Below are 12,714 nucleotides of genomic sequence, written 5' to 3'. Positions count from 1 at the left end.
TCATCTCCTGTTCATGCTTCCTCTCTTTTTCCTCCATTTCTTTTTCCTTTGCCTTCATAGCTCTCCTGTGAGCAGCCTCTTGGTTCTTTTCTGCTTCTATAGCTCTCTTGTGGGCAGCCTCTTGGTTTTTTTTTTTCTGCCTCTTTCGCTGCCTCCATTTCTTTGTCCTTTGCCTCCATAGCTCTTCTGTGGGCAGCCTCTAGGGCTTTTTCTGCCTCTTTCATTGCCTCCAGTCTGGTTAACTCCAATTTATGTTGTGCCTTGGTTTCTGTCATGTTTGCCTCTGTTTTTAATTAACTTTACACCTGAGAGTTAGAAACAAAATAAACAAAAAAAACTTGGCTTGTCAAACAAAATAGATTGTGCTGTAACCGGATACCTGTGTTCTCTGATAGTGGTTATCAGCCTACAGAAAAATCCTTAAAAAAACAAAACAAAAAAAACCTAACACCTTTGTCTCCAGGCAAATAGACAGAAAACCCCTCTAGTTGCTCTTAAGTTTAAAAAAAAAAAAAAAAAAAAAAAAAAGTCTTCAGGTCTGTGAAGACTTGTGAATTTCCCTGCAGGAGGTTAACTATCCTGCCTTTAGGTAGAGAAAACTCCAGCTCACAAAAGACAATTCCCTTTTGTCTCTGCTCTGGCCCCCAAGCCAAGACAAAAAAAAACCAACTAACTGCTTTCAGCTGAAAACCTGCTTTCCAGCAGCCCAAAGGGGGGGGGGGGATTCCTTTTTAAAATCTGTGCTTCTTGTTCAAAAAATCTCAAATTGATCTCAAAATGATTTCAAGTTAATCCCACCACTCTGCCACCATGTCAAGGTTCCTTCCCCACTCTGAACTGTAGGGTACAGATGTGGGGACCTGCATGAAAACCCCCTAAGCTTATTTTTACCAGCTTAGGTTAAAACTTCCCCAAGGTACAAACTATTTTACCTTTTGCCCTTGGACTTTAATACTGCCACCACCAAGCATCTAACACATATATAACAGGGAAAGAGCCTGCTTGGAAACATCTTTCTCCAAAAAATCCTCCCCAAACCCTACACCCCCTTTCCTGGGGAAGGCTTGATAAAAATCCTCACCAATTTGCATAGGTGAACACAGACCCAAACCCTTGGATCTTAAGAACAATGAAAAAGCAATCAGGTTCTTAGAAGAATTTTAATTGAAGAAAAAAAGTAAAAGAATCACTTCTGTAAAATCAGGATGGTAAATACCTTACAGGGTAATCAGATTCAAAACATAGAGAATCCCTCTAGGCAAAACCTTAAGTTACAAAAACAGGAATATACATTCTATTCAGCACAACTTATTTTATCAGCCATTTAAACAAAACAGAATCTAACGCATATCTAACTAGATTACTTCCTAAGACTCCATTCCTTTTCTGTTCCTGGAAAAAAAAAAAAAAAAAAAAGACAGACAGAGAGAACCCTTTGTCCCCCACCCCTTGAAAGTATCTTGTCTCCTCATTGGTCATTTTGGTCAGGTGTCAGCAAGGTTGTCTTAGCTTCTTAACCCTTTACAGGTGAAAGGGTTTTTCCTCTGGCCAGGAGGGATTTAAAGGTGTTTACCCTTCCCTTCATATTTATGACAAGCCCTTATCATCCAACCCATTAACTCAGGCTGATTATTAACACCAGAGCTATTGTTGTTTGTTGCTCATATCTAAGTGCTTTGCTCCATAATTAGGACAATTGAGTTCAAAAATCTAAATGCCAGCATGAAATGCTGAAACTCTGCAACCATGATAGGTTTAGGAGGGTGGGAACTCTAGTAGTTAGAGCAGGTGGCTGGGAGTCAAAACTCCTGGGTTCTTTTCTCATCACAGCTACTCACTCTCTGAGTATATCACTTAAGCCAAAATTTTCAAAAATGTACTGGGATTTTAGGTCCCTCCCTTTTGGCTTTCCCAGCCTTAGCCCCCCAAATGCCCAATGCTGGACATCTTCTAAACAATCAGGCCCAATGTGTCTCAAATTGGGAACTCAGAAATCGGAGACTGTTCTTGAAAATTTTGGCTTTAACTCCTGGTGCCTTGGTTTCCCCATCTGAATCCTGGGGAGGTAGCTTTGAAATGGTTCATGTTTGAGCTCCCCAGAGGGAAAGTGGTAAATTTGCCCTAAGTGTTATTTGAAAACATCATCCACTTCTTGAGTAGCTGCAGCAGCCTGATGAACCATTGCCCAATGTCACAGAATAGACAATAGAACCCTAGTCCCATCGCATTGCAGTAATGGGGCCTCTCTAGTCTTAGTTCTAATCACAGGCCAGGGAATATATGTTGGACTAGCCCAGAATCCTGCTGGTTTGAAGATGCCACTTTCATCTGACCATATCACCCACTCTAGGCTCACCACTCCATCTGTGAGGGGGTGTACAGAGCCCACACCAGTCAGGAAAGGGTTCCTTGGGAGGGGCCAATCAGGCCCGCCCTGCAACACCTGAAGCAGGTACTAGGCTTAGAGGAAGGGGTTAAAAAGAGACAGCCCAGCTCACCTGGGGCATGGCTGGGCTAGGAAGTGGCAGAGGCTGCTGCCTAGCAGAGCCTCCTTGCAGAAAGGTAGGCCTGGTAGATACTTGCTTGTGTGGCTGCCAGTGACTGACCCAGGCTTGTAGGAACCCAACCTGGGTAAAAGCATTTGTTTTCTTGGTGCTCTGCTCAGCCTGGGGTTATGGGGGGGGAGAGTCTCTGGAGGATTGAGGCCAGGAGGGGTGGAATTGTTATGACTGAGAAGAAGGCTATGTCCCCTCAGTGTAGAATGCATTGGAGGCTGGGCAAATCAGCTGAAGGGAAGCTGAGGCAGAGCCACTGCCAATTTGCACCATGCCACGGGGAGTGCATGGCCACACCATCTCTCCTTGTTCATTCTAAAACTCCAAGCTACCTAAGCAGCTCCAGACACCAAGTAATCAAGCTGTTTGGTGTGCTGTGGAATAAAGATTTGATCAGCCATCCTGTGGAGTGCTTCACGTAAGTCACCCCTGGCCACTTATGCCTAATGAGCCCACCTTATTTTATATATTTATGAGATCCTTCTAGCCTCCCCTATTCCAATCTGGCAGATCCATGTGCAGGAGGGGGGATTCCTGTGAAGAGAAGAGATGGGTTTGTGGCTGAGGTGCCAGCCTGCATCTCAGATCTGCTCAATTCCTGGCTCTGCCACAGACTGACTGCTTCTGTTCCCTAGCTCCAGCCCTGAGAGAGTCCAAACAACGAAGACATGATAAATCTTCATGTCAGCTACCTTTATTTCCTTCTTCCAGAATTCAAACTGATGGGACAAGACCTTCTGCACATAGCCTGTGCAGGGGCAATTAGCAAAGCCTTTGTATCATGATGTTCCACAATGGCCCACTTAATTTTGATAGTCCTTCTTTGTGGGAGGGGAAACCATGCCTCTTGCCTGGGTTCACAGGTTCAGAGCAGGCATTTTTACAGTTATAAAACAAAATGTTCATATCTCCTTATAGCATGCGACACAGACATTACAAGTAAGAGTAATGCATGCAGCAACTTACAAGCATTTTATTGAGACTAACACATCCCCCAGCCCCAAGTCAAACACCCATCTTGAACAATAGGAGCATACAGGTGAGCTGGTCTGGTTTCCAGCTATGAATTTGTCAGTGCTCAGCTGATGCCTACAGCCTTGGCAAGAGCTGGCACCTGGTCTGCCAGCATCACACCTAGCACAGTGAGGACTTGGTTGAGGTCTCCATGCGCTGCTGTAATACAAATAACTGTAGTGGGAACGTTTTGCATTATCTGCTCTGCCCTGAGGCCCAATTGTGCCTGCTCCCTGAGTGATGAAGAATGAGGGCATGTCCATCTTTCCCTTCAGCACTTGCTTAGGAGCAGAGCATGCTGGGAGAGCTTGTGCTCATGGGTCCCTACACCATCCACCCATAGCCCTGGAGCAACCCTGGTGGAACCAGCCAGCGAGACAGGAACGGTGAAACTGAATCGCCCTTTCCCTTGAGACACCCCCCTCACAGCGGGGCTTTGCCCGTTCTCCCTTGAGGGATTCAAACCAGTTCCAATTACTAGTATAAATATTTAATGCGTTTGAATCATTGATGGGCTGAGTTATAGGAGATTTTTGTGCCTACTTTATTCTGCTAGCAGGCGTATTGCTGCTCCCTCCTCTGCCTCCCGTAGCAGGGATTGCCCATTGCCTCCTGTGTCTGGACCAGGTGTTTTGACTCTCCTGACTTTCCTCTGCCCCTTTGGATCAGTATTTCCAATTCTCAGGGTTTTATCATGATTCTGATGGTGAAAAGGACTATAGGAGAGAATCTTGACTTGGCAGTTTTTTTAACGAAGTCTCTTTTCCCTTGTGATTGCAAAGAAAAGCTTGAAAACATGACCTGTAAACACCCAAACTCCCCAAGGCAAAGACAGTGAACCGAGCAGTTGTTATTTGTTGCACTCTCAAGTTTAAGCCAACATCATGATTCCTTGGGGCCAGATTCAGGAGTTTTAATCGCTTGGCCTTGGCCACACTGTTAGCTACATCCCTGTACAGTAACTCCTCACTTAAAGTTGCCCTGGTTAACGTTGTTACGTTGCTGATCAGTTAGGGAACATGCTCGTTTAAAGTTGTGCGATGCTCCCTTAGAACGTCGTTTGGCAGCTGCCTGCTTTGTCCACTGCTTGCAACTAGCTGGTGGGGGCTTGGAACCAGGGTGGACCGGCAGCCCCCCATCATCTCCCCGCTTCCCTAAGTTCCCTGTGCGGCAGCCGCCCAGCAGGCTATCAATTGCCGGCAGTTCAGCTGTCTCTCCCCGCGCTGCCATGTGTTGCTACTGCCCTCTGCCTCTTGCTTGCTGTGCAGCGGGGGCTAATGTCAGGGTATCCCCCTTCCCCCCTGCACCCCGCTTACCCCATATCTCCATAGAGCAAGACAGGGCTCAGGGCGGAGGGAGCTTGCTGGCAGCAGCTGCTGTCTTAACTTGCTGATCTACTTAAAAAGGCAATGTACTTAGAGTGGTGTCAGCATACTTAAAGGGGCAATGCGCATCGCGCTCTCTCTCTCACACACACACGGTGTGTGGCTCTGTCTCTCTCTGCCATGCTGTCTCCCCTCCCTCCATCCATGCTGCCTTGTAGAGTGTGAGGCTACATTAACAACGTGTTAACCCTTGAGGGCTCAGCTGAGTGCTACTTCATCATTTAGCAGTAAGGCATCCCCCTGGGAAATATCCTACCTTCTGCCACCCTCTGATTTCACCACCTCAACCAAGCTTCACAATCATCAGTGCTGTGTACAGTATTAAATTGTTTGTTTAAAACTTATACTCTGTGTGTGTGTGTATGTGTGTATATATAATATAGTCTTTTGTCTGGTGAAAAAATTTTCCCTGGAACCTAACCCCCCCCCATTTACATTCATTCTTATTGGGAAATTGGATTCGCTTAACATTGTTTTGCTTAAAGTCGCATTTTTCAGGAACATAACTACAACGTTAAGTGAGGAGTTACTGTAAGTGGTTTCCTTCCCAAATTAATACAGACAGACAATATATGAAACAATACAAAGTGAGGGCCTGATCCTGAAGATACTAACAAGCTGTGTGAGGACTGCTCGTGGTATATCCTAGTAGTGCATATTTGCAGTCAGGCACAGCATTTCCCAAGCAGCCCCTACGTTGCCATGCTTTACAGAGTTAAATACTAGCATTGCAGAGATGAAATGCAAATACCTCAAGAAGGCAAGAGAAATTCAGAGGCATGGCAAAGGGATGCTTTCAGACTAAACAGAGGAGGTGGGGAGATGCAGGATGGTTGTTCCAGATGGCAGGCACTGCAGGGGAGAAGGCTCCTGCACCAGCATTGGGGATGTCGCATGAAGGGTCTCAGGCTCTGCTACAGAGCAAAGTGCATGCAGTGCAAAGTACCGAACAGGTACATGCATAGCTTGTCTCATGCCCTGTAGCTGCACTGGGGTTCCTTTCCATGCATTATGTAGCTGCAATGTATTGTATCTGGTGCCTTTAATGTATACTGCTGTGCTACTTATATCAAGACATCCAGGCCTGATCCTGCAGCCCATAGTCAGATGACTAGTTCCCTTGACTTTAATGGGCCCTCTCATCCCAGGAGGGACTGAAGGATTGGGCCCTCCAACGACATATAATCCCAGTGTAACTATGGAGTGGATTGGGTAGTGGCCGAGAGTGAGGGGACAAGTGCCAGGGTAGAAGGACAGGCTAGTGGTTCACTGGATGGAGACTCTGGAGACCTGAGTTCAATTCCTGGCTCAGCCATGGACTCCCTATGTGACCTTGGGCATGTCACTTAATCTATCCTATGCCTCAGTTTCCCCATTGTAAATCAGGGCCAATACGTCCCTGCCCTCCAGGGGAGCTGTGCAGATAAATCCAGTGGATGGCTGTGAAGGGGCCTACTTACTGCTGTCATGAGGGCTTGATAAATGGAGGCAGGGTTAGGTTAACTTAGAACCTCAGTGGGTTTGAAATTAAGCTCCAAAAGGGCAGCCCGTTTTCCAGGCTCCTGACACCTAGTTTCCAGCTCAGCTCCCACGTCCCACCTGCTGTTAGGTGTTGATTGTTAGGTTGGGGCGTCTCTTTGTCTTGCTGTTGATTTGAGTCGGTTTGAGTCAGTTCTTTAATGATTCTTAGGGTGAACATACGTCCGGTTTTGGCCGGGACAGTCCCTTTTTTAAGCCCTGTCCCGGGCATCCTGACTTTTTTGGCAAAACTGGGGATTTGTTGGCAAGAGCAAACAGGACAAATGCACAGTTTTGCAAAAAAATTGGGGTGCAACCCCTAGCAGGGTGCGGAGGAACCTGTGGGGGGGAGGGAGGGGGCATGTCAACACCTGCCCTGCATGGGAGTGGGAGCTTGGGAGAGCAGCTCGGGCTGGGCCAGTCCTGCACAGGCAGGGAGACCTCAGGCCAGCTCATTTGCGTGGGAGGCAGGGAGGGCTCGGGCTGGCCCCGTGAGGTGTTCTGTTTTCCCTTTGGGAAAATATGGTTACCCGACTCTATTCATTCCACCCCAGCAAGAGCTCTCTCTCACACACACACCCCCGTCTCCTGTGCTGTTCCAGAAGAAGGGTTAACCCTTTTTCACCTGCTAGGTAGCAATGCAACATAGAGAGGGAAACAGAGCGAAGCCTAGGATTCATAAAAAGATTACAGAAAATTCCCCCTTTGTCACAGCAACAACCCAGAAGAGTCAATGAAAAAACATAAAAGACAAACACTAAACATTGAAACCACTTGGAAGTGAAAAGGAACAACAGACAGCGAGGGGATTGCCCTGTCTGTGAATAATAACAAAAGATTGATTCACCATATTACAGGGTGCAAAGACGCTCTGCATCCATTCACTGAGGCAGTGCCTTAAAACAGTAGGGAGTGCTTCATGACAGACTGGCTCCTGGAGGCTAGCTAGTGCTGCAAAAGACTGAACTTTGCGGGTGAGGATGTACTTTATTAGCGAGGAAAGGTAACTATTGACAAGTGCAGACCTTAGTTCACATTCTCTGATTTTGGTCTGTGTCTCACCATTTGTTTCCATCACTCACACTTGTTTCTACTTGAAATGCTTCTTTTGTTAAATACATTTCCTTTTGTTTTACTGTAACCAAACTCACGGGCTGTGTGTGACACAGGAGGAGCGGGCTATGGTGAGACTCGGGAACTGGGCACACTTCCTTTGGCACAGAGGATCTGGAATTTCTATGGGCATCCAATGATCAGGGAGGACACTTTAAAGGGACTTGGGGTTGGGGTGCATCTGTCGTCTGACAGAGGAGAGTACTTGTGTGGCTGACAGGCTGGCTGTGCTGGGGAGCAAACAACCAGCTAGCACAGGCCAGACTCCCGCATGGTGGAGGAAGGTGGCAACAAGGTGATTACATGTTTGGGTGTCCTGAGACGTGTCACACCCTTTATAATCTTCTAGAGTGTAGGGCCAAAACTGTTATCCAGCCCCTGTGCTTCAGGGAAAAAGCTGATCACTTCCTGGATCAGGAAGTAGTTACTTTCCTCTCCACCCCAGCATTGCATAATTGAGCAGGAGCTTTCAGAGGCTGCTTTATAGTCCTGTGAAGCATCTGGTGTTGGTCACTACAAGACAAGGGATTGTGATGCTTGCGGACCAGGTGCCAGCTCATGCCAAGCCCCCTAGGCCTCGAATGAACACTGACAAACACCTGTGTGTTAGTATTGTTAAAATAGGTAGCAGGGTTAGATAAATGTATTTAGACTTTATAGGATGCTTGTAAGTTGCTGCCTGCATTAGGCTATGTCTACACTGCCAAGTTTTTTTGCCAAAAGTTATGCCACTTTAATTAAAGCACTGTTGCACGTCCTCACTAGCTCCTTGTGTCGGCAGAGTGCATCCACACTAGCAGCTCTTGTATCGACTCAGAGAGCAGTGCACTGTGCGTAGCTATCCCATTGTGCAACTGGCTGCAGGGTGCTTTGGGAAGGGTTTGCAATGCCTCATTGGGCAGGTACAGTGTCACATGATGCAGGTTTCCTACTCCCATTGTTCCATGGGCACCCTACTAGATTGCCAGCTGCTTTTCAACTGAAGTGTGCAGGGGGAGTGTGTGAGACAGGGAGTGTGTGTATGGAGGGAGAGAGACAGACAGTGTGCGTTGGGGGACAGTGAGTGTGTCGGCATGCTGTCTTCTAAGTTCAGATAGCCGCAGAAAGCAACCTGGCCTGAGGCAGGGGCCAGTGAGAGGGGGAAACACCTACATCAGCCCGCACCTCCCTCCCTGGCTCTGCACAGAATCTCTCTCTCTCACACACACGCATCCACCCCTGCCTTTTGGCAAAAAAAATCTTGGGAGTGTAGACCAGGCCTTATTCTCACTTTTAAAATCTATATCCCATGTTATAAGGTAACACATAAGTGTTTGCGCTGTACCTGTACATCCCCAAGCATGGGAGAAGCATTACCAACTGTGAAATACTAGTTTGCCACAGTAGGTGTTATCTCCTGCCCAACAAAAGAAGGCCCATAGATACCAGACAAATCATTGTGGAACATCAGAGAACAAAAGACTTTGTTGATTGCCTCCTGCCCACCCCCAAGAAGAGGAGATGTGGGACTGAATTCATCCCAACAGCTGAACTTGCAACTCAAAGAATAAGGGAGGGAAAGAATAAAAGGCCCTAACAAGGAGAAACAGTATTTTTTATGCTGGTTGGACTCTGAGGGGCAAGGATGACTAAGCATAAACAAAAGATCCCCAGTGCTTGGCGTGGATTAGCCTTAAAGGACACAGAGAGTTTGCTTATCATAGAAGCTTCTATTACCTATCAAAACTTCAAATGAACTCATTTTGCGTACTTATGTTTACCTGGTTTAACCTTGTAAATAACTCTAATTCCTTTTCTTAGTTTATTATAGGATTGGCTACAAGCGTTGTCTTTGGTGTGAGATCTAAGGTGTGATTGTGGTATGTGGCTGGTCCTTTGGGACTGGGAGTAACCTGAATATTGATGGTCCCTTACACCAAAGATCACAGCTATCACAAAGACAGACTCACCTGAGTGGCGAGACAGATTGGAGTACCCAAGGAGACTGTCTGTGACTCCATGTTAAGGCTGTTATAGTGCCTGAGGGGTTCACATTTGATAACTGGTCTGGTTGGTGAAATCTACGTATAGAACTCACAACCAATTTAGGCCTTGTGTCCTGCTACATAACAGCCTGCCCTGAGGTTGGTACACATGTGTGACACGTGGCCAGAAAGGGTTAAACATCCTGCAAAATAAATTACTCAAATTCAACCCTTAAAGACATGTGGGGAGATAATGTTTGTGTTTTTGTGTATTTACATCTATATGGGTAGTGGTCGACAATGTAATCAACAGTCCCTGTCTATGCTGTATTCTGATAATTCAGAGATCAAAACAACATCCTAGCATTTAAATGAATTGTAAACACGGGATATCTCTGTATTCATCTCTCTTTGAAATGCATAGCAAATCACCTGTGAATGGCGAAGGAACAAGCAAATTGCCTTATGTTAATTTGTATAGCTAAGTACCGGTGATGGACCTCCTTCAAAGTCATCCTAATTACCTTTTGTTCCCCAAGGGACTCCAAATTGTCAAAGAAGACATGCAACTGTATAAAAGATCCTTGGGTCCTGATCTTGTTCATCCCAGATCTGCTTGATGCTTCATCAGGGGAAGCTTAAGCCACCAGACTGGGATCCCAATGCTGACTGGTCCGCCCTGAATATGATATTGGACATTGGACTGTAACTATGAACTATTTCTGAAAGAACTCTTTGCAACTACAAAGCTCACCATATCCATTATGTATCTGAACCTCAAGAATTAAGCTCATGTCTGTATGTATATTAATTTTTTAACCATACTCTCTGTCATAAATATAAAGGGAAGGGTAAACACTTTTAAAATCCCTCCTGGCCAGAGGAAAAACCCTTTCACTTGTAAAGGGTTAAGAAGCTAAGATAACCTCGCTGGCACCTGACCAAAATGACCAATGAGGAGACAAGATATTTTCAAAGCTGGAGAGGGGGGAGAAACAAAGGCTCTCTCTGTCTGTGTGATGCTTTTGCTGGGAACAGAAAAGGAATGGAGTCTTAGAACTTAGGAAGTAATCTAGTTAGATATGCGTTAGATTCTGTTTTGTTTAAATGGCTGATAAAATAGCTGTGCTGAATGGAACGTATATTCCTGTTTTTGTGTCTTTTTGTAACTTAAGGTTTTGCCTAGAGGGATTCTCTATGTTTTGAATCTGATTACCCTGTAAGGTATTTACCATCCTGATTTTACAGAAGTGATTCTTTTACTTTTTTTCTTCAATTAAAATTCTTCTTTTAAGAACCTGATTGCTTTTTCATTGTTCTTAAGATCCAAGGGTTTGGGTCTGTGTTCACCTGTGCAAATTGGTGAGGATTTTTATCAAGCCTTCCCCAGGAAAAGGGGTGTAGGGTTTGGGGAGGATTTTAGGGGGAAAGACGTTTCCAAGTGGACTCTTTCCCGGTTATATATCTGTTAGACGCTTAGTGGTGGCAGTAATAAAGTCCAAGGGCAAAAGGTAAAATAGTTTGTACCTTGGGGAAGTTTTAACCTAAGCTGGTAAAAATAAGCTTAGGGGGTTTTCATGCAGGTCCCCACATCTGTACCCTACAGTTCAGAGTGGGGAAGGAACCTTGACACTCTCTCTCTCTTTTTCTTTTTAATAAATTTTAGTTTAGTTCATAAGAATTGGCTGTAGCGTGTGTTTGGGTAAGATCTGGAATATTCATTAACCTGGGAGGTAATTGGTAGAACCTTTTCTTTTATATGATGAAAAAAGATTTACAGGAATCTTCATCATATTTAACTTGGGTACCTGGATGGAGGCCTGAGGCTGGGTACTTTAAGGGACCTGTATTATTGACTCCTGAATAACCAGTGAGGTAATTAAGAAGCTGTTTTATGCTGGATTGGTAAATCTAAGTATTAAATTATTCACCAGCTTTGGGATTTGTCTGACCCATTCTTTGCAGTTCACCCTAATTGAGTGACCTCAGCTGCCCCCACTGGGACCCTGGTCACACTATGCTTTGAGCCACTGCAGGACAGCTTGCCATGGATAATGCAGGGGATGGACTGGCCTGGTGACGTCTAAGAAGTCACAAGGGGTTTAGGTAGAAAGTTCTCTGTGGCCATATCACTGCACTTGCCCCACAGTAGCCAGCAGGAATTGGAATGGTAAAGCCTATTGCTTTGGTAGTTAAATTAAATGCAATGTAAAGGAATTGAAGAGGGTAAGAAGGAGCTTGAATAAGGTGACAAAAAAACACACTCATGCTCCACAAACAAGACAGGGCTTGGGTATGCCAGGGTTTTCCTTCTCTTGCTTTACAGAACCTTCTCCACCTTGTGCCTATCTCTTACTGAAAGTAGATGCCCCAGCTCCTCAGCAATCACGCTCCCGCCCCACCCCCACCAGAAGCAAAGCATTCCATGCACTGACAGTCACTCAGAATGGGCCATGTGGCTGGTAGATAGGGCACCGGGTTGTGAGTCCAAGATCTAGGTTCTTATCCTGCTTCTGCCCTGAGCTGCTCTGGGACCCCGGATAAGTCACTTGACCTCTCTGTTTCTCCTGACATTCTCGATTGAGCTGTTTGGGCCAAGGCCTGTCTCATAACCTCTGTGTGTATACAGCACCTTGCACAACGGGGCCCTGAGCTTGGTTTGGGGCCCAAGGTGCTCCTGCCATACAAATCATAATGTACTGGGGGGTACCCGCCTGAGGTGCCAGCGGTTTGGGGGCCCGTTGTGCCCAGAAACACTGGAGGGTCGATGTAGAATGGCCTGACTGCTGAGATCGCAGGGCAGAGCAGGGGAAGATGAGATGAGGGATCCTTTGACTGAGGCAGCAAGTTTGTTTTCACCCAGGCTGGGTGGCTGACTTGTTTCAGGGAGAAGCAAGAGTGGGGGAAGGGAGAGGAGGGTCCCCACCGTTGCAGCAGCTACCATGACGTAGGGTTACTGAGCTCCCTTCCCCTAGGATACCTGCAGCCCTTGGGCTGGTGAGGAAAGTGTCTGGTGTTGGCAGAGACAAGAGGCCCACAGAGTTAGAAACCCTGGATGAGCTGTTGTGGCTCCGATCACTGTTGGCTGATCAAACCCCTCACCACCAACACGCTTGGGATCCAGCTGGTGCTGACAACGGAGCAGAGGCTCTGTCTGTCTGGGCA

The 12,714-nt window shown here is 46.3% G+C and overlaps 1 protein-coding gene across 2 annotated transcripts in view; it reads left to right on the top strand.

Annotated features, from left to right (window-relative positions):
• Nucleotides 1-12,714, top strand: part of LOC102936002 (acyl-CoA desaturase) — a 40,423-nt gene that overhangs the window by 25,063 nt on the left and 2,646 nt on the right. For both annotated transcript variants that reach the window (XM_027829767.3, XM_043551909.1), the window contains exon 7: nucleotides 2,705-2,714. The gene's annotated coding sequence lies outside the window, so the exon portion shown is untranslated. The remainder of the gene's footprint in view (nucleotides 1-2,704; nucleotides 2,715-12,714) is intronic.

The sequence above is a fragment of the Chelonia mydas genome, chromosome 7 (assembly GCF_015237465.2).
Source record: "Chelonia mydas isolate rCheMyd1 chromosome 7, rCheMyd1.pri.v2, whole genome shotgun sequence".
NCBI lineage: Eukaryota > Metazoa > Chordata > Testudines > Cheloniidae > Chelonia > Chelonia mydas.
This window is presented reverse-complemented; position numbering and strand designations above follow the sequence as displayed.